Raw genomic sequence first — 21109 nt, forward strand, 5'->3', positions numbered from 1 at the left:
GCATGACTGAAACAAAGCACACCAAGGAGCCGAAAACGGCTGCTGAAAACCACTTATGTTTTCCCTAGATTCCTGGGCCAGGGAAACTGGCCTAGGAACCGTTTAACCTTCATCCAATTGGAGTCCAAAGTTGCTAAAGGACCCGTCTTTGAGAGTGAGGGTTCATACACTCACTCTTGCACTTTTGTTTCACTGAACAAACCGAAAAGAGTGGGGCCTCGTAGACAGGGGTTGTCATGCTTGATTCAAGCTGGCATGTCTTGGTTCCTGAGCTGACTCCACAGTTAGCTGCCGCGTCCGTCAAACGACTGTGATGATTACCGGAGTCTGTGGGGGAACACCGTAGAACACCCTTTTCCAGTTTTCTTGCTCCAATTGGTCTGTGAAGGCGACTGCGAACCAGCTAACAATACTCAACCTGTTCGAGGGAGATGCATTGTTGGCTTCACGAAGAGATATGTCGCAGCGGGCTAGGGGAGGCTAGAAGGTCACTATCACTTCTGGCCGATTGTAACAGTGGCGGCATCTTATCTAACCATGCTGTTCCTACAGTTTTGATTATGCCCAATTACATTCTCCCCGCCTCTGTAGACAAGCTGTACATTCATAAACAAGGATGCACTGTGCAGGCAAAAGGACCAGATGACTACAATGACACATCTTCTTTGTTGATATTTGTCACTTTGAAGAATAACAATGATCTTTTCAAGGTAACTCATAAAACTAATTGTTCTTTGGGCCTGTAAATCTAAAATCTATAACTCTCAATCTATAATTTGTATCTCTTACAAACTTGGCAACATCTACTAAGAATCTTGTCTTCTGAAGAAATTCACATCAATGAAGTTCAAGAATTTTTTTATTTTTTTTTAAGAATATATGAGCACCATCGCACTTTCATGAAATCATGCTCTGCAGGGGGCCAATGTTAAAGCGCCGATAACAATATTTGCATACTGGGTGCCTTTTGTGCACTGCTACCTGCCCATTGGTATGTGCACCAGACAGAAGAGTTCACAGACTCGATGTGATAAACAGCAGTGAAACGAAAAACATCACTGGAGCCAATGCTTCAACAAGGGGTTCATCAGGCCCGTACTCCATTTTACAGACAACTGGCAAATGCTAGGGAGACTTCTCTCACTGGCTGCATTCACGACCAGCTAAAAATATTACATATGCACTATGTAATTCAATGCAATATTAAGTCTCATACTTGTATGCTACAAAATATGATGTACTTATTGCATAGAAGCCATTACAGACCTGAACCTATTTATGTCTGAATGAGAGGAGTGGCACGTTTTGTGGCCAGTGGCTACACCATGACAACTGCACTTGTTGCTAATGCGTAGTATGTAACATACTGGAAGCACAGATGTGCACACATAATACGTCACTTGATGTAGCCTAATGTAATTAAGATGTAGTTGTAATATATGAAGGATTTGTTCCTTAAAGAGTGTCGAAGATCAAGAACAACCCCACTGCAAAACGTGTGAAGCGAGACTTGTATCACTGCACCACTTCTGTAGCTTCTGCAGCATTGCTAGCTAAGCAGGAAATGAGGTACAGAAAAGGAAATGGAGAAAAAAACAAGCCACCTTGTCAAGACATCGGCTTCACCAGAAACAGTGCAAAAGAAGCTCTAGGGGCTTGTAAGGTATTTTTTTAAATAAATAAATAAATATAAATGTGACGCTCTTACGTGCATAGTGGGTTCACGCCTCAACAAACAGTATGTGGGGGCACCGAAGAGTGGTGAACGAAGAAGACGACGTGTGGCTGGCTAGCTGAATCTCGACAGGCACTCAGCTGATCAAGGCCATCGCATCTAACTCTACCCAGCTTATGAGGAAATAGTATACATCTTCTGCAATTCCTTTGAGGAGATGTCCGACTCGGTCTTCCTCGGACATCTGCGAATTCACGATTTTGCACAGCTTGAGGATTTCCTCTATGTATATAGTGCACGTTTCTCCAGGAGCTTGAGCTCTTTGAGCAGGTGTTTTATCGGCGCCTTTCTGTTTGGCGTGGGTGTCGCCAAAACACTTCTTCATTTCTTCGACAAAGCGCTCCCACGTTGTTAGGAAGTCTTCGTGGTTTTCATACCACATCAGCGCTGTCTCACTCAGAAAGAGTGCGACATATTCAAGCTGAGTGACAGAATCCCATCGGTTGTAGCGGCTCACCCTTGCGTAGTGCGTCAGCCGCTCGTTGACGTCTTCGCCCACTTTTCCCGCGAACGAGCGTGGTTCCATGTAGTGCTGCAAAGGTCCAACTGGCGCTGACCTTTGAGAAGGTGAAACTAGAGCTGGCATTTGTCCACCTCTGTCCTGAGCCATAGGGAAGGTCGTTGGCAAGAGACCGGCAAGACGACGGCTCCGGCGAAGTTCTAGATGTTGCGACTCCGTGGTACGTTCTGTCGTACCCCGCACCTCCACCACTCTGTTACGCCCACAAAAGGTGTTACTTTAAAGCCGGGTAGAGTTAGATGCGATGGCCTTGATCAGCTGAGCGCCTGTCGAGATTCAGCTAGCCAGCCATACGTCGTCTTCTTCGTTCACCACTCTTCGGTGCCCCCGCATACAGTTTGTTGAGGCGTGAACCCACTATGCACATAAGAGCGTCACAATATATAGACTGGAGGTAAGAAAGGGACAAGGCAATGTCCTGTTCCTCTACACCATTTATGGTCCAGTCACGCACCAGGCAGCCCAACTGCATACGCTTCTGAAGCATCAGCCCCTGAGGCATCCCTCGTTCAAATGCTGTTTTGGTCACTGCACCCTGGTGATTTCGTGCTTTGATGCACATGCTGAGGAAGAACTGGGCTAGTCTGCCGTGGGCTACTCACTGCAGCAGGGGGCTAATTCATCATGGCAAAGGCATGCTGGCGTCACCAGGGCGCACCCTCAGGTGAGTCCCGTTTGGATGCTCCTCCTGTGGAAGACAGACAAAGAGAGACGAAAAAAAAAAGGATATTTCTCAACCTACCCACTCCATCAATAGATGCCATCACAATCCCAGAGATTATTCTATACCATTGCTTGATCACATGCGGGAGCTCATGTGCCACCTCACTTTATCACATCACTTCGTTGCCTTAAAGGCGACTAAAGAGCAACACTACCTTTACCTGAGGAATAGCTTTACCTGAGCAAGATTGACAGCTGCTTAGAGAAGGCCTTAGGCAATTGTGTTATTAAGATTTTTCGTTACGCTGATGATTACCTGATTTTCAGCAATAGGGACGAATTTGATGCCGCTGCTATCTCAGTAAGTGAGCAATTTAAACTTAATGGAGGAGGATCAAAGTTTACCAAGGAATTTCCTCGGAGACCCGTGATACTGTTTCTAGACATTTCCTTGGTCTTCGAACAAAATCACATGTATTGGCAGTACTCCCCTAGATCTTCGAAGCCATTGTTAAACTTTCAATCCAAGCATTCCAAATAGCAAAAACGGAATTGCCATGTCATGCCTTAAGTCTTCTCTCATCAGATCGTGCATGCACAAAATGAGTGCCAGTTTTAATGAACAGGTCTGGCGCCTATTAGAAGAAGGTTATCCTAGCATGGCAGTGGCCATTGTGACTGAACGCCTAAAGAAGTCGATTTCAAGGGGAACGGATGTGATTACAAAAAGGAGTACCCAGATAGCCACAAACATCCAATAGATGTACCCGATTGCTCCAAACATCCAGCAAAATATGGGATGTCCTATGGACATCCTTTGCATGCACATACATCTAAGGGACGCACAATGGCATCAAAGTTTTGGTTTGATGTCCAATGAACATCCATTTAGTTCGTTCATCAGACGTACAGCAGACAAAATTTTGCATGTCCATGGAACATCCATAAAGTTTGTACTTTAGACGTGCATTGTAGGCCCCCCAAAGCTTTCGCATTGTCTACATGCGCTTCTGTGATTTTGGCATGGAAGATGCTGTGCAGTTGGAGCCTGTAGTTTGGTGCGACAATTGCCCAGTATCATCAGTGATCATGTAATGGATGCCGATAGATGTCTCATTTCTTTTTGCAATTAATAACTTCTTTATTTCCGACTTTGGAAAAGTAATTGAAAAATCAAGGTACAGTATGTTTGGGAATGAACTGATATATATAGTAGAAAAAAAACTGCATGAAAATTATGTCGAAGCACTCTACTTTTGTTGAGCGCCACCAAACTTTTTTAAACTGTGGCAAACTTCCTGTGTGGAAGTGATTGCGTGGCCTCCGACACTTGACACTGTATCTCGGAGGCCATGTGCGTTGAAAGCATGCTCGAAAGCAAGGAGCTGGAAGCACACACAAATTTTGCACTAAATTAAAAATGGTGTTTAAGGACATCAGAAAAGTCAAATGATTTAAAGAGATTTTTGCAGCATTATTGCCCAATTATCAATTATTCTCACAGTCGCGTGCCTGTCACACCGCCCCATAAGTGCAGCCATTGCAATGGCGCAGCAAGCAAGGATATGCGGGCACGTGTGAGCTTGTGTTCCAGTGCTGGCCATGTGCTGGCACTGAGCTTTCTCTATCGCTGAGCTGTGTTGCTCTATGCTGTGCTCCCTGAAGGGATGCAGAAGATAGCAAGATAGCGCCAGAGTCCTTCCATTTTTTTTCTGGTAACAAAACTGCCACCTCAGTTTCATATAGAGCCAGTGCCCACCGCTAGAGGCGCAACCATGCATGAGAGGGCATGCGAACGCCGCTACCGCTGTGGTTGTGTATGGGGCAGCCTCGGTATTCTAGCTTCTTCAACTTCCACAACCGTCGCTTTACTTTCACGTAACTATTTTTAACATTCAACATGCATAAATACCTGCCTGAGCACGTATTCTGCCACGATACGAGCGCCCGGGACGAAAAAAAAGAAGCCGCTCATAACATCGCTGGTTTCAGTCCAAGAAAAAAAATTCTGGGATTTTAAGAGCCAGAACCGCAATACGATTGTGAGGCACGCCTTAGTGGGGGACTCAGGATTAATTTTGACCACCTGGGATCCTTTAGAATGCACCTAAATTTAAATAGACAGGTGTTTTGCATTTCGCCCCCATTGAAATGCGTCTGCTGTGCACGACTGGGCGGTCTCGGCCCAGATTTCTTCATCATCGCCGCTCGCCTCAACCCTTCGCTGGGCTCCGCTTTTTATATTTGCCTGAAATTAAACACCGCGCATTCGCAACAAAGCACCAGTGGTCCCACTTATCACCAGATGCAAACATATGAGCTGTGGCACCCCCGCTTACCCGTAAGAAGGACTCTGCTGTAATTAAGCACCAACTCTCCGTTGCGCATAGTGCCAAATTGCTCACCGAGCACAGCTGTTCACTTTCTGCTAAACTGTGGGCAGTATCTTATCAAGAAATCAAAAGAATGAAATTTTTATTGCAAAGGGCTGCTACAGTAGAATACTTATTGACAAAGAAAAGGAAATTGAGCTGCTCCGTGCGCTTAAGATTTCTCTGCAAAGCGATGCCATTTCTGAATGAGATTTAGGTAGGATTATTGCAAGACAAACTTCGCTACTAAGTGTCTTCGGTGCGGATTTTAGCAACGGACTAAGGCGAACGTGAAGTGTTAGGACCTGCACAGTTGAAACTAGCTGTATTGTAATTAGGCAATTGCCTCAGCAAGCAGTCGTTTAGAAGCATCAGTAAGCCCAGCACTTACTCACGCTGCTCGTGGTTTCGACACAGAAACGACGAGTCTAGGTATTTTGGTTCTTACTGCGCAACTATTTACAAGATGTGAAAATGTTGTGATCACCGGTCCTGATATTCTTATCATGGTCAAAAAATGAAAAAAAAAGAACTTTATAACTCGATTAAGAAATAAACCGTGTCGGTGCAAAAGCAACATACAAGCATGATCATTTATTTATCATATAAAATAAGCGCAGTGAAATACACACAGCAGAAAGAGGCGTCCGGTCACAAATGGTCCACCATTCACAATGCAAGAAGTTTGTTAGAAGCATGACACTGATATAATAAGCATAAAGAAAGAACATCAAACGAGAGATATGCATCGGGGGGGGGGGCAGGAAACAAACACCAGCAAATGAATGGCAATAAATACAGAATGCACACACGCGTACACATCGATTCGAAGTTAAAACCGCAACTCTCCTGCTGCGGTATGGTCCGCTTCCATTTCTCGCACTGCTCCTTGTCAATAGGTAAACAGAACGACACTTTTTCAGTCATGCCCTTGTAGCAGGAACGGCACCCCGGCACGCAACATGTGTTCGACATCGTTGTCCCACCCTGCCACTTCAACTAAACAGCCCAGCACTCGAAAAATAGTGCAGCACATGCACAGAACGCACCCAATCACTCAGCTCGCCTCGCACTACGCAAGCGTTTCGGTACGCAAACGATGCCCTCTGTGGCACAGTGGCGCTGAGTCGCGGCAACTTTGGGCAGCATATGATTTTCTCCCATAGCAAGACAGCGGAGTTTCGTGACCAGAAAAACATGAAAGGACTCTGATAGTGCCAACCTTTCCGTTCTCACAACGAACCACCTTTAGGTTGCGGTGCGGATGCTGTGACACTTCATTTCTTATTCCCAGCCATGTCTGCAGTGGTGTCCGGTTGCAGCAGGCACATGGTTTTCAAGGTATGTCGGTTTGTTTTGCACTTTTTTCCCTTTTATGCTGGTAATGATTGCTTAGCATGGGCCGGAAGAGCTGATGCACAACGCAAACGCCCAATGGTTTTGGCAGTACCCTTAAAGGCATGTCAGTGGTGTTTCTTCTCGGAATAGTTTTAAACAGCCAATTGGTACATAGCTAAGACTCGTTTGAACAGCTGAACTGCTACCGGAAAGAAATGGCAATAGAGAAGTGACGTTCTTGTTTGTCTCCCTTTGTCCCATGTTTCAGTTCATCTTCTCATAATCGTCCTGGTGTTTCTTATACTGTACGTGCTTCCCATAGTCCACAGGTTTTGTGCAAAACGGCACAATGGTTTCAGTGGTTCTGGCACACGTTTTCGATAGTGGTGCTCGATGTTGTGAGGTAGTCACCATTCATGCATTGCTTTTGTTCTGTCTGCCAGTGGAGGTCTTTTGTATTCAGGGCTGTCTGTAGAGCTACATGATATTTTGCATGCTTTGTTACTCCTCCGTCCTCTGTACGTTTACATAGCTCCTGTGTATAGCGTGCAGTATTAGGTGTTTGTACCATTTGTAGGCACAAGCCATGTACTTTCACATGTTCTTGAACAGTCGATCTTTTTGCATATTATATAAAGCTTTCCTGTGCTCTACTGCTTGCAAAGACAAATCTTATTGTCAGTGGCACTATTTAAGCAGATGCCTTAGATCTGCCCCTATGATACAGATGCTATAGGTGTGGATTTATACTCTTGAGATTTTGACCTAATCACTGTATTTAGAGAAGCTGAAAACCGGTTACTTTCGACGTCTTAAGCGACCTTGTATATCTTACCCAGGCACTCAGAAACGTGCCTTAACTTGAAGCCCATGCTTGATTTGGTCGAGATAAAGCTCGATGCGAACGCGCCCATGGAGAGACAGTGAGTGTCTTGGGCACGTTCGCACCTGTTGTTATAGTGACAGTCAAGCATGGGCTCCAAGCAAGGGTGAACATCTGAACGCGGAAGTAAGTAATAAGTGATGTGTTTGCTTAGTTGTAAAGATTTTTTCCTGTTTTTCAGGTTTAGGATGCTCAAGCCAGCCAGCAAGAGAGTGATCTTCTAAGCATGGTTCGCACTCCAGCCCCACATGGCATCGTACTGTGTGCCTTTAGGAGTGCTGAAAAATTTTCTTCCTCTTTTGAAACTGGTAGCGGTCTAACTTGTAGTCATGGTAATGACTACAAGGCTAAACCTCACTATCTTAAGCAACCAAAAATAATGTTCCCTTTGAAGTGGCAACCTTAAGATGAGCCCTCACTGCAACATGTTTCCTTGGTAGTACTGCTGCGGGGGGCCAATGAAATTAACCACTGCTGCTATGTTGAGCCCAGTGTATGAACACCAACCAGATAACGCTACACAGATGTAGATGTAGCAGCTAGTCTCCAGCATCAGCTGAATCAATGATTTGGCCGTTCGTGCACCTGATTGCATTTTTAGTAGTGCTGTACATTTTCAAAAATGTGACAAATATAGGATCCTGTTACGTGATGTCAGGCTGAGTGTACAGAAAGCAGTGAGATAGTTTAAAAGGCAAGGGCTGATTTGATACTGCTACAAGTGGCTCAGCACTCTCAGCAGCATGGTGTGGCGTGGTACCACTGCATTTGGTTGACTAGTGCATGCCAAATGTGCTGTGGTACAAGGTAACCACTAACTGCAACTACATTGACGTTCCTTATGATCCATGAACATACACACGAATTGGCTGTAGTCTCACTCTCATGGAAACATGGTATAGTTATTCTACTCGAATTATTTATAGAGCATACCATTTTTGTACTTATAATGCATGTTTACTTATCCGAAGAAAATGACTTCCCCGTCGAGTGAGAACAATATTGCTACGGCACAATATGTGCGATCACGAAAGGCCAGCAGTGTGAAGACGACGACGACGATTAGATGCTAGCGCGGGCTGTTGCCTCTTGGCCTAGCGCAGCGTATTTTCCTTGTAAATATATTTGTACATAGCTTTTCGTCTGCGTCATCCTACGTAACATATCTGGTGGAGGTGGACGTTCCCTGTGCCTCGTCACGGAGCTTCGCAGTGGACGGTACGTCGAGCCTTCCTTCATGGCTCCCGGCGACGACAACCCGACTCCGCCGGCTCCGACACCTGCTGCCCCTTCGACGACCTACATCACTCTCCCCGCTACCCGTGATCCTGGCGTATTCTCGGGCCACGATGGGGAAGACGTCGATGACTGGATCAGCCTCTATGAACACGTCAGCCGCAATAACCGGTGGGACCCTACTATTATGCTCGCCAACGTAGTCTTTTACCTCGGTGGCACACCTCGAGTTTGGTATCGCACGCACGAAGATGAGCTCACCAGTTGGGATTCACTTAAGACACAGCTTCGAGACTTGTTCGGCAACCCCTACGGTCAAAAACTTGCCGCGCAGAAGGCGCTTTCCGGCCGTGTGCAGATGTCAACAGAGCCCTATGTCACGTACATTCAGGACGTCTTGGCTCTGTGCCGCAAAGTTGACACCCACATGACTGAGTCAGACAAGGTTTCCCACATCCTCAAAGACATTGCCGATGACGCCTTCAACTTGCTCGTTTGCAACAACGTAGCCACGGTGGATGCTGTTATAAAAGAGTGCCGCCGCCTGGAACTCGCCAAAAGCCGACGTATTGACCAGCAGTTTGCCCGTCTGCCCAACACCCCAGCGACATCTTCCTGTGCCGACGCTCCTCGTCCCAACAACACTGCCGATGTTACCAGAATCGTCCGGCGTGAGATCGAGGCCGCCTATCCGGCTGCCTTCGACTCCAGTCCCACCAACACATCTGCAGTCACGGTCTCACTGATCCAGGCAGTTGTCCGCCAGGAGTTTGAAAACATGGGTCTTCACACCATCTGCTCGGCCCATCGCCCTGATACCCGGCCGGCCAATCGCCCTGATACCCGCCCGGCTTCTTCGATTTCGCCCCGTCCCGCATCTTCTTACCCACCACGTTTCCGCAACCCATCTGAGTGGCGCACTGCTGATGACAAGCCTATTTGTTTCCACTGCCATCGAATCGGGCACATTTCTCGGCACTGTCGTAGTCGCTGGAGTTCCCCGATCCGGTCTACTTATACTGCCTACTCTCACCCCTCAGGTGGCCCTTCTCGTCCCTATGCCGCACGCTCCGATAATGCCGCCACTGATTCTCCTGCAACGAACCGCCCCTATTCTCGTTCGCCTTCGCCCCAACGACGACAATCTCGCTCTCCCCAGCCCCGTCGCTCCTATTCGCCGACTCCCTTCGGGCGCCGCTCCCAGCCGGAAAACTAGACGATGCAGCGCCTCGAGGTGACGCTGCATTGCTCCCTACGCCGCCAAATCCTCTACTGACTTTGCCCACTCATCTGAACCTTCTTGACGTGCACGTCGACGGTGTTTCCGTGTCTGCTCTCATAGACTCTGGGGCGCATTTGTCCGTAATGAGCGCTGACCTTCGTAACCGGCTCAAGAAAATTATCACGCCCGCCACGACGCCTGTTGTCCGTGTCGCCGATGGCGGAACAGCCCCCGTAATTGGTATGTGTACCGCCCGCGTCAACTTCGCCGATCGCTCAACAATCGTGCTATTCACAGTCATCGCCCACTGTCCCCACGACATCATCCTCGGCTTAGACTTCCTCTCCGCACATTCTGCTCTCATCGATTGTTCCGCCAGTACTCTCCGCCTTGACCTGCCTGTTCTGGATCCTACTGAACCACACCCCAGTCGCCTCAGTTCCGCCGACTTCGTTCGCTTGCCACCTTCGGCACTGACCTACGTTGACCTAGTGTCATCCCCACCAGTCCCCGACGGTCACTACATCGCGGCTCCTATGCAAGACGTCCTTCTTACACACGGGATCACAGTACCCCATACAGTTTTATCTATTACGGCGAATTGCGTCTGCCTGCCAGTGGTCAACTTTGGCTTGACGACACAAGTGCTGCCACGTGGGATGTCTTTGGCCCAGCTTTGTTCGTTCGAGGATCACTCAGTAGCATCCATTGCAGTAGACGCCACTTCATCCGATACTTCTCTACCATCGCAGTCGACAAATTGTTCCATCGCTGACTTACGGAAAATGATTGCGCCCGACTTGCCCTCCGAGCACGCTCGTGAACTCTACCGCGTTCTGTTTTCCTACCACGATATTTTTTACTTTAACGATCGTCCTTTAGCCCAAACTACAGCTGTCAAACATCGCATTAATACCGGCGATGCCCCTCCTATTCATTGCCGCCCGTATCGAGTGTCACCAGCTGAGCGTCAAGTTATTCACGCAGAAGTTCGCAAAATGCTTGCTAAGAACATTATTGAACCGTCATGTAGTCCTTGGGCGTCACCGGTTGTGCTGGTAAAAAAGAAGGATGGCTCATGGCGCTTTTGCGTGGATTATCGGCACCTTAACAGGGTTACCAAAAAGGACGTGCACCCCCTACCTCGGATTGATGACGCCCTTGACTGCCTCTACGGTGCTCGCTATTTCTCCTCTATTGACCTTCGCTCCGGCTATTGGCAGATTGCCATGGACGCTCTCGACCGCGAGAAGACTGCCTTTGTAACACCCGACGGTCTTTATCAATTCAAGGTGATGCCGTTCGGCCTATGTAACGCTCCTGCCACTTTTGAACGCATGATGGACTCCCTTCTTCACGGTTTCAAATGGTCCATGTGCTTGTGCTACTTGGACGACGTTATCGTATTCTCCCCAACGTTCGCTACGCACCTCGAGCACCTCTCAGCAGTCCTGGACGTTTTTCGGCGAGCCGGTCTGCAACTCAACGCATCGAAGTGCCAATTCGGCCGTCGCCAGATTACCGTCCTTGGACATCTCGTTGACGCGAACGGAGTGCAACCGGACCCAGGCAAGATCCATGCTGTTACGCACTTCCCTGTTCCGACGTGTGTCAAGGATGTGCGCAGCTTCATCGGTCTTTGTTCGTACTTCCGCCGTTTCGTGAGGAATTTCGCCGCCATAGCACGACCGCTAACCGACCTTTTGAAAAAAGACTCTTCTTTCCAGTGGGGCGATAACGAGGCCTCTGCATTCTCTCATCTAATCGACATTCTCACAACGCCTCCCGTTCTGGCCCATTTCGATCCTTCTGCGCCTACCGAAGTCCGTACTGATGCCAGCGGTCACGGAATTGGAGCAGTACTAGCACAACGCCAGCGTGGTCACGACCGTGTTATCGCTTACGCCAGCAGGCTCCTCTCACCCGCGGAGCGCAACTATTCCATTACTGAGCGTTGTTAGGAATGGCCGTACGGGGGTGGCAACGTGCCAGCTTTCAGCCCGCTGCGCGTGTTCCAACCCCCCCAGACGAGGCGCCTTCTGAGAACTACGGATGACAGGCGGCCACGTGGCGCGCGGGCAGCTCTGGAATGTGGTGCGCCGCCGCGCCACCCGAGACGGCGCAAAGTTCTACGAGGCCCTCGGTCGACGACACCGCGGGTTATACCGAGAGTTCTACAAAGCCCTCGAGCGCGTTAGCCTTTGTGTGTGTAGGCTCGAACGTGTTAGCCTTTGTGTGTGTGGGCTGTACTGCGGGGCGGCGGCAAGTTTACCATGATTGGACGCACATTCCCGACCATTCGTGCTCCGTCCACGCCGAACGATAACGTCGAACTATGACATCAAGCGGAGGCTTATAAGCAGCGTTTGCCGACTGCTAGAGGGTGCTCGTGCTCGTGTCGTGCTCGTCGTAAGGAGCTGAGTGCTCGATGTTATGCTGAAAATGTAGTAGTGAGCTGTGTGCTCGAATGCTGTTTTGCTGAATGTTAATCTTGCGGGCTCCATATGGGAGTCGCGCTAGACTGCCAATGTATCTTGTCTTAAAATATGTTAATCCTGTAAATAAATCCTGTTAACCGAGTTCCTCATCTACGACCTCCGACTCCTTCAAATGGTGGCAGCGGCGAGGTAGTCCGACGAGTCCTACATCTGATTGACAGCGGTAGGATCGTCCGACAACCCCGACAACTGAATGGCAGCGGAGGGATCCGACTACGGCTCCTAGATCGGCCTACGACTCGGGAGACAACAACGGCAGCTGACGGACGTTGGCACATGGTGACCGACCGGCATCCTGATCAAGTTGGAGGCGACTTGAGATTGACCACCTCTACGGCGGGGAAGGACTGGTGATATGGTGCTGCTTCAGTGGGTAAGCGTTTGGTTTTAGCTGTAAGATTTACCAGGCTTCAATTTCACTGTGTTTTTGGATTTGATTCGCTGGGGATCTTTTACTTGTATTTTGATTTGCGTGGGTATCGCAACAAGTATTGTGTGACAGCAGAACCAAAGCTTAAAGTAGCGACCATGGTCCTAATGTGTTTGACGAGAGCTGACCTGTTGTGGTTGTGTGAAGAGATCGAGGTAAACGTAGAGGAGGACTTGACGGAAGCAGAAATTCGTAAGGCAATTCTAGAAAGTAACAATGATTTGAAATTCATCGAACGAATGGGTAAACGAATTCTAAACAAAAAACGGGAACAGGACGCAATTAGGCAAGAGCAGGAAGAATTTAAGCAAGAACAGGAAAAAGCAAGGCAGAAACTGAAAAGCATTTCACAGGAAGAAGGCCTAACAGAAGTAAGAAGGCAGTACATTGAGGCATTGAACAAAACGATTGAAGGTTTCGAGCAGTTAATCGAACAAAGTCAACAGCGGCTTGAAAAATCTGTAGGCTGGACGCAGCGAAAGTGGCAGGATGTCGACAGCAGATTTCAGTCGAAAGCCGAGAGTAGTAGTACCTGTGAGAATAGCAACACGTTCATAAGTGAACTCGAAGTGCTAGCAGCTAACGATGCCTTAGTGGCAGCAGAGGCCGTTAAAGGCCAGAGTGAGAGCGACGAGGTGCTGTGCCAACAGAGGACTGTAGAGACAGCTAGGCCAGCTGCGAACAATTTGGCACAGTTACCGCGTGTGTGCATCGCATCTCATGGTATCAAGGTCGTTAGCGAGGTACAGGGTACTGTTGACTTGACAGACGCGAGCACCCATGTCGAGTCAGATCTGCGTGCAGAAGAGAAGTGCCAGCTGGACGGTGCAGTTGAGAGTAGTTCTCGGGATGGCGAGCTCCGTAGTCCACGAGAGAACAACTGCATTGTTCAGGGATCGGTGCGGCTCTCCGCCAGTCTAGATAGCCTAGATAGGGATGATTCCGTTATTAATCATTCGGACTGTGCGCGTGAGACAGCGATCGATACCGACGGGCTGTGTGCCGATTCACAGCGTGAGCTGGGCAATGTAGTAGAGGGCAGTTCGCAAGAGTGCGAGTTGTCTTACTCGAGTAAAGCCTGCTGCATTGTGCCAGAGTCGGTTGAGCTGTCCGCCAGTCGAGGCAGCGAGAGAGTAGATTTAAATGTAAATCACTCAGACTGTGCGGGTAAGAAACCGATCCGGGCTGACGAAATGTGTACCGGCCAGCACGAGGCACGAGGCGACATGAAAGCGAGTGCAAAGAGAAAGCGCCGTAAAAAGAAGCGCGGTAAAGACCGAAAGACGGTACTTAATGTAGCGCCGTCAAAGATGGCGAGAAACCCAAAAGGGCAGGGCGCGAGGAAGAAGGTGCGGTCGTCTAGGACAATGTTGACGCATCCAGAACGTTCGAGCCACAGGTCAAAGGGGGACCGAGAAGCTTGTTCTGCACGGACGCGGACAAAGGGCACGGGGCAGTCAAATTCCTCGTCGTTCCGTCGTTCTCTTCGAAGCTCAGCGTGCAGTTCAAAGAAGCGCAAGGTGGCAAGACGAGACCAGGTGGGGAGTAGCGACGCGGTCAGTCGAGGTCCTGTTGAAAGCGGGGCGGGAGGACGCAAATTGGCAGGAGACTGTAACGTCTTGGGGGAGCTGATAGTGAGTCAGCCCTTTTGTTGTTCCTCCGTAGCCAGAATAGCTTGTAAAGTGCGACCACCACGGGTCCGGCTGAAAGTATGAGTCAGTCGTAAGCAATCGGGAACGGGAAGCCAAGAGAGCTTCCACAGAAGTGAAACGTGTTTTGTTTTATTTCTGAACATTTGCAAATTTTCGCGATTTGAGACTAGGATTTCTTTCAGTATGTAAGGTATGAGCTCTGTTTGTGTTTTCGTTTGAGAAGCTCCGTGATTTGAAAGACGCGTTTTATGTAAACCTGTAGTCTCGCGAGATGTTCATTAATAAGTATATAGGCTTTCTTTTTTTGTGTGTATGTGAGTAACCTGAAGGTCAAGGTTATCGTTGAGAGGCCTATCGTAACGCGCGTGTGTATTATTTAACCTTCTTTCTTTTTAAGTGTTTTTTTTTAATTTTAAGGTTAAGCGCGTAGATTTTCAGTAAGTGCGTGATTTGCACTGAGAAAAGCTCTTAGGTCTATTAGCGCGTGTCCTGTGCGGACGGAAGGAAGCAGAAGGTTTTTGACTGGGTTGCTCGTGTGTGTCGAGGGCAACCGTATTCTGACTTCTCTAGTACGCGTGCGAAGAGCTAGTTAGTAAAAGACACATTTGTTCAAAGGTTCCTCTGTGTTGCGTAAGTTACGCAAGTGTGGTTGTTTGTTTAAGGAACGTGTCCTGTGTGGATTAAAGGAACAAATGTGAGTCAGCGTGATGAAAACTTTGTAAGATGCAAGCACGAGTTCGGAATAGGGACCTCAAACTTAGCGCGTTTGTGATGACGTACCTGTAGAGTTGGCCAGACGGTTCAGTGGCAGCAGTACATGAGATAAGTACGCCACTGTGACCGGGTAAGAACAGGCTGTTCGTGAAGTTAAGCTGCTGAAGTGATGTTTGAGTATTGGTGTTTGAAAGGCTTCGGTTTAATTCTGCGTAAACCTTTACTCTTCAGCAGCGCGACGGTCGGGTTTGGTCGAACTCGGGAGGAACGTGAACGCTCGCTTTGGTGGCACGAAATTTTGGGGCAAAAATTGGGATTCCCAGTTGAGTGACCTGCATGGAAATTGTGATAGGAGGCCTGGTGGGTTAGCAGCTAATTCCGGGCGTTTGAACGCTGAGCGGTATTGTGTTGCCGGGTCGACTCTTCTGTGCCAGTTGTTGTGAGATGGTTGAAGGCATTCCAAGTACGCAGGGGTTGCAGAGAGCAAAGCCGTCATCTTGCTCGCCAGCCATTCTCTTCCTGCCCAGCGGTTGCCAGCACTGGCCAGGCGAGATTTTCCGGGCCATGGAGGAGCTGTTAGGAATGGCCGTACGGGGGTGGCAACGTGCCAGCTTTCAGCCCGCTGCGCGTGTTCCAACCCCCCCAGACGAGGCGCCTTCTGAGAACTACGGATGACAGGCGGCCACGTGGCGCGCGGGCAGCTCTGGAATGTGGTGCGCCGCCGCGCCACCCGAGACGGCGCAAAGTTCTACGAGGCCCTCGGTCGACGACACCGCGGGTTATACCGAGAGTTCTACAAAGCCCTCGAGCGCGTTAGCCTTTGTGTGTGTAGGCTCGAACGTGTTAGCCTTTGTGTGTGTGGGCTGTACTGCGGGGCGGCGGCAAGTTTACCATGATTGGACGCACATTCCCGACCATTCGTGCTCCGTCCACGCCGAACGATGACGTCGAACTATGACGTCAAGCGGAGGCTTATAAGCAGCGTTTGCCGACTGCTAGAGGGTGCTCGTGCTCGTGTCGTGCTCGTCGTAAGGAGCTGAGTGCTCGATGTTATGCTGAAAATGTAGTAGTGAGCTGTGTGCTCGAATGCTGTTTGCTGAATGTTAATCTTGCGGGCTCCATATGGGAGTCGCGCTAGACTGCCAATGTATCTTGTCTTAAAATATGTTAATCCTGTAAATAAATCCTGTTAACCGAGTTCCTCATCTACGACCTCCGACTCCTTCAAATGGTGGCAGCGGCGAGGTAGTCCGACGAGTCCTACATCTGATTGACAGCGGTAGGATCGTCCGACAACCCCGACAGCGTGAGTGTCTGGCCCTAGTTTGGGCGGTTGCGAAATTCCGCCCATACTTATATGGCCGATCCTTTTCCGTTGTCACAGACCATCACGCGCTTTGTTGGTTATGCTCATTGAAAGACCCTTCAGGCAGACTTGGTCGCTGGGCCTTACGCCTCCAAGAATATTCGTTCTCTGTCACCTACAAATCTGGCCGACTACACAAGGACGCTGACTGCCTGTCTCGCTACCCGGTAGACGAGCCTGACGGCGCCGACAGTAGTACCGCCGACGGCGTTTTCTCTGTGTCTGCCTTCGCTAACATCGCCGATGAGCAGTACCGAGACCTATCGCCGCGAGTACTCATCGAGTGTCTGCGCTCTACACCTACCGACGCATCCGTTCGCCGATATGTCCTCCAGGGCGGCATTCTGTACCGACGGAGCTTCCTCCCTGATGGCCCTGATCTTCTTCTTGTCGTGCCAAAACATCTACGAGAAGCTGTGCTCTTTGAGATGCATGACGCACCCACTGCAGGACATCTTGGGGTAACCCGCACGTACGACCGCGTCCGCCGCCGCTTCTATTGGCCTGGTCTCGCTCGCTCCGTTCGACGCTATGTTGCTGCCTGTGATCCCTGTCAGCGTCGGAAGACACCTCAGGTGCTACCTGCCGGTCATCTCTAGTCGATCACCGTCCCTGTGGAACCGTTCTTTCGTGTTGGATTAGACCTGCTCGGTCCCTTTCCCACGTCATCCTCTGGGAACAAATGGGTAGCCGTCGCGACTGATTACGCCACCCGATACGCTATCACTCGGGCTCTCCCTACCAGCTGCGCCACTGACGTCGCGGACTTTCTCTTGCGTGACATTATCTTGCTTCATGGCGCCCCGCGACAGCTGCTTACTGACCGTGGTCGAAACTTCCTCTCGAAAGTTATCGCTGACATTGTGCGTTCCTGCTCCATTCAACACAAACTGACTACTTCATACCATCCTCAAACCAATGGCCTGACAGAGCGGTTAAACCGTACTCTTACCGATATGCTGGCCAAGTACGTTTCCAAGGACCACCACGACTGGGACATTGCCCTTCCTTACGTAACATTTGCGTACAATTCTTCCCAGCACGACACCGCCGGATTTTCTCCCTTTTATCTCCTGTACGGTTGCGAACCTACTTTGCCCCTAGACACGGCACTTCCTCCTGCTGCGGTCTCAACAAGCGAGTATGCGCGCGACGCCATCGCCCTCGCCGACCATGCACGCCAGCTTGCCCGTGCTCGACTTACGGCCTCACAGACCACTCAGCAGTGTCAGTACAACGCCCGCCATCGTGACGTACAGTTTTCACCTGGTGCGCTCGTGCTCCTGTGGTCGCCCTCTCGTCACGTCGGACTTTCAGAGAAACTTCTTTCGCGATACACAGGGCCCTACCGCGTGCTGCGCCAGGTGACGCCTGTGACTTACGAAATTGCTCCTGTGGGCTCAACCTCATCCTCTCCTGTGGCATCTAGTGATGTCGTACACGTCAGTAGGCTCAAGGCCTACTACACTGCTTCCGAGTCCGATCTTTAGTCGCTCCGGGATGGCGCTTTTGCAGCCGGGGGTAGTGCTACGGCACAATATGTGCGATCACGAAAGGCCAGCAGTGTGAAGACAACGACGACGATTAGATGCTAGCGCGGGCTGTTGCCTCTTGGCCTAGCGCAGCGTATTTTCCTTGTAAATATATTTGTACATAGCTTTTCATCTGCGTCATCCTACGTAACAATATGCTAAAACAATTTTTTTATGCAGCAGCTGTGTTCCGAATTTTCCTCGTTTGTGAAGAAGCTAATTTGGCACCCTTTTGCTACAGGGCGTTGCCTGCTTCTCTTACAAAATTTATCATTGCACTAACGTTTTGGTGGTTTTAAGAGTGTTTTTTTATAGGCTAAGTTGTTTCTCAGCGTGTTTACAGGAGGTATTCAGAGACCTGGATTGGGAAGAACTGGGGATAAAAGTTAATGGAGAATACCTTAGTAACTTGCGATTCGCTGATGATATTGCCTTGCTTAGTAACTCAGGGGACCAATTGCAATGCATGCTCACTGACCTGGAGAGGCAAAGCAGAAGTGTGTGTATAAAAATTAATCTGCAGAAAACTGAAGTAATGTTTAACAGTCTCGGAAGAGAACAGCAGTTTACGATAGGTAGCGAGGCACTGGAAGTGGTAAGGAAATACAGCTACTTGGGGCAGATAGTGACCGCGGATCCGGATAATGAGTCTGAAATAATCGGAAGAATAATGGGCTGGGGTGCATTTGGCAGGCATTCTCAGATCATGAACAGCAAGGTGCCATTATCCCTCAAGAGAAAAGTGTATAAGAGCTGTGTCTTACCAGTACTCACTTAAGGAGGAGTGACCTGGAGGCTTACGAAAAGGGTTCTACTTAAATTGAGGACGAGGCAACGAGCTATGGAAAGAAGAATGATGGGTGTAACGTTAAGAGATAAGAAAAGAGCAGATTGGGTGAGGGAACAAACGCGAGTTAATGACATCTTAGTTGAAATCAAGAAGAAAAAAACGGGCATGGGCAGGACATGTAATGAGGGAAGATAACCGATGGTCATTAAGGGTTACGGACTGGATTCCAAGGGAAGGGAAGCGTAGCAGGGGGCGGCAGAAAGTTAGGTGGGCGGATGAGATTAAGAAGTTTGCAGGCACGGCATGGCCACAATTAGTACATGACCGGAGTTGTTGGAGAAGTATGGGAGAGGCCTTTGCCCTGCAGTGGGCGTAACCAGGCTGATGATGATGATGATGATGCAGAAGTTGTTTCTATTTTTCTTGTGCTGAATACAAGGCTAGTCAAATAGTGCTCGAATGTTTCCATAAGTGAATTTTGTTTTTGGTAATGAGAATCAAGTCTGATAATGTGCCATTTGTGTTTTATTTTAATGGAGAAAATGCAACTAACACTGCACTATGAGAAGTGTTCCTTTGAAAGCATTGCTTTTAATATCTCATTTTATTTATCTTTTAGTATGTTTATGCTTAGCTGTTATGCATATGTGGTATTTTTGTATTGGTTTGCGCGTTAAGTGCTCATTGTGCCTTTCAGAAACCAAAAGATGGCATTATGTTGCATTTCTACTGTTCACTTTATTTTCATGAGACAGCTGCAGTCTGCCATTGTATTTCACTGCAAATATTGTGTACATCATTACGTACTTGTCAAACGGTTGACACCCACCCACTCATCCATCCACCCACCCGTCCGTCTGTCCGTCCGTCCGTCCGTCCGTCCGTCCGTCCGTCCGTCCGTCCACCCACCCGTCCGTCCATCCATCCATCCATCTAATGGCTCATTTTATTCCTACGATTGCTAGAGTGTCAAACATGAGTGCAGCCAGAAAAAACATGTGCGGCACTTTAGCTCATCTTTCTCTACGAGCAACGTCATCATATCCAGCCTTATAGCTACACATCAGCAAGTCTTGTTCTGCATCACAATTTAATGATAATGTCAATGACTCCACGTTGGGCATTTCGAGAAAAACTTTAGTACTATCAAATTAACATATTCGTAAATGCTTTCCAACCTTACTTGCTAAATGTGACACTTTTATGTAGAAGCATGTGGTAGAGTTCTTACAACTATGAAAATATGTGTCAGAACACGAAGAGCTGTGTTTCCCTTTCTTTAACACCCAAACGGCAACTCTAGAGCATTGATATGACATCACCGATTTGAAAGTATTTTGACATGTTCGAGCTGTCCTTTTTGTGTGAAAAAAGTTTTCCAAGCTCACTTGGTTGAGCCTTTGTTTCTTTAAGAATGCAGTGTTGCCCTGATATAGTGGCAGATTTTTAACAAGTACTAATGAGCAGATGCTGCCCAAATCTTGCAACATCATGAGAAGCCAGAGTAGAAACTTCAGACCCATCTCTCCTTCGTGTCTTTTCTTCAACTTACCAAGACTCTGCTCACAGTAAAATTGACTGATTTTGACATGTCATCAATGCTGCCAAGTGAGAGTTCAGCATGAACGAAATCTCCTTTCTGGGATATTACAACACTAAATAATTAGCTCAGTATGGTAAAGCCTTTTTTATTTCTTAGTCACTTTTCAGGGCCAAATTTGCAATTATTTTCTCTACCTAGATAAAAAAAAAAGTTGCCCAATAAATTTGAATTCCTTCATAGTGACCTTAACATGATGTTTGAAGACATACAAGTATTTTACGAATACAGCAACATCGATCAAATGCTCCGGACAGCTCTCCAACACTTTCAAACTTAATGAGCTAGTACTTGCCAATGAGTGACTAATGCACACCTTTGAGCTTGCCATTCTTTCCAGTGTATAAGTTGGAATGCAAACACAACAGCAAAGTTAGTGCAAAAGAACTAGGTGCTATATAGGAACTCTTGTTGGAAAATGTTTATGCTTAGTCACCTTCCCATTATTTAATGCAACATTTTTTACAGACTACATACACATATGGTTAAAGGGAGACTGCTGCAAGTGCTTTGTAGTAACAGATATCTCAAGTACTACGACAATCTAGCAGCAAAGCA

General features: G+C 48.4%; 1 protein-coding gene across 1 annotated transcript in view; it reads right to left on the reverse strand.

The window, feature by feature from the left end:
* Positions 1–21109, reverse strand: part of norpA (no receptor potential A) — a 317605-nt gene that overhangs the window by 264088 nt on the left and 32408 nt on the right. The window contains exon 2 of the mRNA XM_070522685.1: positions 2858–2943. The gene's annotated coding sequence lies outside the window, so the exon portion shown is untranslated. The remainder of the gene's footprint in view (positions 1–2857; positions 2944–21109) is intronic.

Source organism: Dermacentor albipictus, chromosome 7 (assembly GCF_038994185.2).
Source record: "Dermacentor albipictus isolate Rhodes 1998 colony chromosome 7, USDA_Dalb.pri_finalv2, whole genome shotgun sequence".
NCBI lineage: Eukaryota > Metazoa > Arthropoda > Arachnida > Ixodida > Ixodidae > Dermacentor > Dermacentor albipictus.